We start from the raw sequence: 6,126 nt of genomic DNA on the forward strand, positions 1-6,126 counted from the left end.
ATAGTGTTGTTCAAGTCGTCAGTGTCCTTACTGATTTTCTCTCCACCAGTTCTCTCTGGCAGACTGAGAGAAAAGTATCACAGCATCCAAATGTAATTGAGGATTTGTCTTTCTCCTTTGGTTCTGTCAGATTTTGCTGCATCTAATTTGAAGCTCTTGTTGGGTGCATACACATTTAGGAATGTTATGTGTTCTTTTTGTTTGAAAGATTTTCTTTATTTGAGAGAGAGCACCAGCAGGGGGAGGGGCAGAGGCAGAAGCAGACTTCCCACTGAGTGGGGAAGCCCAATGTGGGGGGGGGTGGCCTCCATCCCAGGACCCTGAGATCATGACCTGAGCTGAAGTCAGACGTTTAATTGACTGAGCCATGCAGGTGCCCATGGACTGTTCTGTGTTCTTGATAAATTGACCCTTTTTATTATCAGAAAATGCCCCTCTTTATCTCTGATAATGTTACTTCTTTTGACTTCTGCTTTGGTATAGCCACTCCCACTTCCTTATGCTTAATTTATTTCTCAATATAACTTTGTTCTTTTAACTTGTGTGTGTCTTTATTTAAAGTGCACTTATGGACAGCATGTGGTTTGGTCTTACTTTTTTAACCAGTCTGATAATCTCTGCCTTTTAATTGGTCTGTTTAATCCATTTATATTTAATGGTTAGGTTTAAGTATACCATCTTGCTATTTGTTTTCTATTCATCCCATCTGTTCTTTGTTCCTTTTCTCCTCCATTCCTGACTTCTTCTGGATTAGTCAAATGTTTCTGGTCTTCTATTTTTTTTCTCTCTACTATTGGCTTGTTAGCTCTAATAATGGAGACCACAGGGTCAACTCAGGAGACCCCTTCCTGCACCATGATCTGAAAAGTGCCTTGAGGCAGAAGTCCAGGCTGCTTACTGGGGTCACTGCATTTGGTTTCCTTCTGATCACAGTCTGGTACTGCCTGTTGTTTTCAATATTTTGCCTAGTATTCTAGTTGTTTTCAACCAGGAGGCTATTCTGGTATTTGTCATCCCACCATGGCCAGAATCACGTTTCTTCTCTCTTTTGAGGAGTTCTTCACTCCTAAGTTCACCCATTCTTCTCCTGAATTGTAAGGTATGTCCCAGGAGCATCCATTCTTGACCCAACACCTCTCTCCAATCACAACCCTGATTCTTTTTCCTCTTTAAACAGTATATTTAATTTTTTATTTTTTATTTCTTTTTTTAGGGAGAGAGCAGGGGAAGGGGCAGAGGGAGAGGGAGAAAGAGAATCTCAAGCAGGCTCCACACTCAGCGCAATGCCCAACACGAGACTCAATCTCATGACCCTGAGATCATGACCTGAGCTAAAATCAAGAGTCGGATGCTGGAGGCACCTAGGTGGCTCAGTTGGTTAAGCATCTGTCTCTGGCTCAGGTTGTGATCTCAGGGTCCTCGTATCAAGCCCCGTGTTGGGCTCCGCACTCAGCAGGGAGTGTGCTTGTCCTTCTGCCCCCCCATTACATGCTCACGCGCTCTCTCTCTCTCAAATAAATAAATAAAATATATATTTTTTAAAAAGTCAAATGCTTAACTGACTGAGCCACCCAAGCAACCCTGTTCCTCTTTATAACCAAACTTCTCAAAAAAAGTTGTCTATTTCTTTACTTCTCCCCATTGTTTCTTCTCAAAATAGTTGCCTGTTTCCTTACTTCTCCCCATTGCCTCTTCAACTCCTTTTTTAAAAAGATTTATTTATTTATTTATTTATTTATTTATTTATTTATTTATGAGAGAAAGAGAGAGAGCACGAATGGAGGGGAGGGTCAGAAGGAGAGGGAGAAGCAGGCTTCCTGCTGAGCAGGGAGCCTGATGTGGGGCTCTGGATTCCAGGACCCCGGGATCATGACCTGAGCCGAAGGCAGACGCTTCACTGACTGAGCCACCCCGGCGCCCCTCTTCAACTCCTTCTAACCTGCTTCCACCCCACCACCCTGCACCGAAGCGGGGTGTCGAGGACACCAATGATCACATTGCCAAATCCAGTGGCTCCTTTCTGACTTTATCCTGTGGGCCCCTCAGACCGCCCTCCTCTTGCGACCTCTGAGACACTGCCCTCTCTGTCTCCTCTACACAAGCTCTACAAGGTGGGAGTCCCTGAGGGAGCACCCCAGGCCCCCTTTGCTACCTCCATTCACTGCTGTGCTGACCTTACTCACTCTCATGGCTCTGAACACCCATCTGTGTATTGATCACTCCCAAAGGACGTCTGCAACAGTGTACTCTCATCTGAGCTTTTCATCTGTACTTCCGGCTGCCCACCAGACATGTCCTCCTCCATGTCTCACAGACATCATAAGCCTGAATGAGAAAATGGGACTTTGGATTCCCAGTCACCACAAGCTGTCTGTTGCAGTGTGTGGCAGAAGCACCCAGCCGTCCAAGCCAGATCCTCAGAAGTCAGGCTGTTGTTAATAGACTTCATTAAGGAGGTACCGCTTAAAAGCAGAGAAGTACACCAACCGCGTGTGTGCGGCTCAGTGACTTGTCACGTATGCACACAGCCACGTGGCATGCATGGTGTAGACCACACTGTGTCTGCTCCAAAGCACCCCGAAGTTTAGGGGCTGAAACAATGGCATTTTGTTTGCCCACGGACCTGCAGTTTGGGCAGGGGTCAGAGAGGATATGCCTCCAGCATCGGCTGGAACAGTCTGAAGGCTGGGGCTGGAACCATCTGGAGACCCCTGCACACACACGGCTATCCGCCGAAGACCCTGCTGGGCCCAAGACACCTGAACATACCACGTGGCTTCTTCCCAGCACAGGAACTGGCTTCTAAGGGAGAGGGTCTTGAGAGAGCCCTGGGGAGGCTGTGTCACCTTTGCGGCCTGGACTCTGCCGCACTCTCTTCATTAGAAGCAAGTTGCTAAGGCCAGTATGTACTCAAGGGGAAACGAATTACAGTCCAACTTTGGGAGGGAAGAGTGCCAAAGAACTCATGGGCATGTTTAAAACCAGTACAAAGGCACTTCTGTCATTCCAGAAAGATCCATCACACACAGAGAACGGAATTGTGCAACACAGGTGCTCTTGCATCTGGCCTCTATATGTGGCTGTGTTGTTGCCCATAGCAGCACCTCATGGCTTTTCGTTCCCGGGGAGTGTTCCATTGTATGACCATAGCCCATTTTGTCCCTTCTACCCTTGATGGATATGTGGGTGGTGTTCAGTTTGGGGCTGGCGTAAATAAAGTGCCTGTCTTGGTGACGTGTACCGTTCTTTCTCTCAGGTGCTGTAACAGGGCTCAGTCTGAGAAGTAGGAGAATAATAAACACGGACAGGGTCAGCCCTGCCATCTACCCACGGCTGTGACTTCTGCCTCTGCTGTTGGGCTTAGGGTCAGCACGGCTGGTCTCGGGGCTGGAATTGCTACTGGCGGCCACGTCCCAGGCCAGAACGGCTTCTGGCCCTACAGCGGCTGTTGGAGCGTAAAAGTGCCCACTGCTTCACTCCCACTTGCCAAATTCCATGCAGATTTCTCCCAAGGCCAACCCTGCCCCGGGACTCCGTGGGGAAGGGAATTCTGAGAAACCACAGTTCCGCTCAGCTTAGAAGGACATGGAACCAAAGCAGCACAGGCACATATGTGTTCTGGGAGGAGGAATGCCGGCTCATAAGGTCGGCTTTAGGGGGTCCTTCCAGACATTGTCCTAAGCAGCTGTACCAACCCCCCCCCCCGGGGGCGGGGTGTGAGAAATCCGGTTGCTCCACGTCTTCGCCAGCACCTGATCCGCAAATGTGAACTGCAGTCGTCCTGACAGGCACTGTGGTTTCCATGTGGAGCATCGATCCGTTTGCTTATCTTTCACACGTTGCGCAGTTAGGTTGTCGTTCTTGCTCACAGGTAGGTATCGCTCCGGAGTTTTTTTCACTCTGCCAGTGAGGCCTTTGGATGAATAGTTCTTCATTTGAGTGAAGTCCTCTTTATCCATCTTTTCTGTTCTGGTTAATGCTTTCTGTTCTCTGTAGAAGATCTTTTCCTTTGACTTGTAGATGCTTCATTGCTTTACCTTTCATATTTAGGTCTGTGCTACATCTCAGATAGATTTTTGGTTTTGGTGGTAGGCAGACATCAAGATGCCCTTTCTTCCCCCACATGGACACCCAATGTATCCCATACCAGGTGGTGAAAAGGCCATCTTTCCCCACGGAAGGAAAGCGGGGACTCCGTCGGTCACCGATCGGCCGGCCTCAGACGTGCTGCACCCGCGCACCGGCCTAACCCCGCGCCCGCGGCGCCGTGGCGGGTGCAGCACGACAGACCCGCTGAGCAGCTTTGCTACGGGAACCTTGGAGCAAGCCGGTTTCCATCGGCGGCTGTTCTTCAGGGTCGGCCTTCCTCTGCCAGGCCCTCAGCGTTGACACAGAGACCGTGGAGCCGCCGGAACGCTCACCCGCTGCTGGTGGGAACGCCAAATGGTTCAGCCGCTTTGGAAATGGGTTTGGTAGTGCCTTAAACCATTATCGCGCGCTGGTATGACACGGTACGCCCCATTCCACTTGCTGGATTGACGCAAGGGGACTGACAATCGCACGTCCACACGAAGGCTGGTACGCAAATGTTCACAGTGGCTCGATTCACAACAGCTGGACGGTGGAAACAAGGCAAATGGACATCAGCCGACCCGACACGCAGAGCGCGCGTTCGTACGACGGAAGACTACTTCACAGGAAGCAAGGCAGCGCCCCTGGCTTCAGAATTACTACGCGGAGCGAAAGCAGCAGAGCAAAACGTACCCAGGGCGCGAGTCCGTGCGCACGCAGTCGGAGGCAGCGCCGGCTTCTCTCTCGGGACAGAAAGCTGGTCAGCAGCCTCCGAGCAGGGCTGCGGAGGGGAGGGTTGCCGGGCGGCGCCACCAGGGCCACGAGGAAACTTTCGGGGATGACCGTTTCACAGATATAACTTTCACAGTGTACGCTTTAAACAACAGTGCAGTTCCTTTCTTATATCAATTCTACCTCAATAAAGTTGTTTTTAAAAAATACAGTGTCTCTTTTAAGCAGCATTTTGTTGACTTTTTTTTCTCCCTTTTATCCAGCTTTGCAATCATTGTTTATCCATTGACATTCTAATGTATTTACCAATATGGTTGTGTGTGTATGCGTGTGTGTGTGTGTGTCTATTGCGGCAAAATATACACAATACCTATTAATACCTACTTGTATACAGTTCAGTGGCATTAAATATTCTCTGTACCCCGGAGCCTTTCCTTCCTCCTAGCGGGGACTCTGTGCCCTTTAACCAGGAACCCCCCCCACACACACACACAACCACACGATTCTGTTTTGGGGGAGTTGCCCCATCTGCTCCTCAATCCTTCCTTTCTCCTTTTTTTTTTTTAAGATTTTTATTTATTTACTTGACAGAAAGAGAGAGAGAGCACAAGTAGGCAGAGCAGGGGAGGGGCAGAGGGAGAGGGAGAAGCTTTATTAAGATATAATTCATCCCCACTAGCAGTGGATAAGAGTTCCAATTTCTCCACGTTCTCGTCAACACTTGGTACTATCCATCCATTTCGTGATAGCCATTCTGGTAGGTGTGAGGTACTAGCTAACTGTGCTTTTGATGTCCACACCCTAATGACTGATGCTGCCGAGCATCTTTTCACGTGTAGGGTCGTTTCCCTCAGCTTCAAGAAGTAGCTGCCCTCTCACAGTACTGGCAGGCTAGCAGCAAGTTGCCCCGGCCTTTGCTGGAAATGTATTTATTTTGCCTTCTTCTTCTTCTTCTTCTTCTTCTTCTTCTTCTTCTTCTTCTTCTTCTTCTTCTTCTTCTTTTGTCTTCATTTTTGAAGGTTACTCTTCTGGGTACAGACCTCCATGTTGGCCATCTTTCTCTTTCAGCCCCTACAGGCACTGTCCCATCACCTTTCGGTCTTTCTGTCAGACAGTCAGCAGTGTGTCTTCAAAGTGCCTTTATTGGCTACTTTGAATAGTCCTTCTCTGTCTGGGATTTTCAACAGCTTAACTGTGATGTGCTGGGTTGTGATTTCCTTTGTGTCTACGTTGTTTAATGTTTGTAATTCTGTAACCTCCTTGAATCTGGGGATTTGGAAAATTCTCGGCCATTATATCTTCAAGTATTGCTTTTGTCCTTAT

This window comes from Ursus americanus, chromosome X, assembly GCF_024610735.1.
Source record: "Ursus americanus isolate L20-20 chromosome X, mUrsAme1.1.p, whole genome shotgun sequence".
Taxonomy (NCBI): Eukaryota; Metazoa; Chordata; class Mammalia; order Carnivora; family Ursidae; genus Ursus; species Ursus americanus.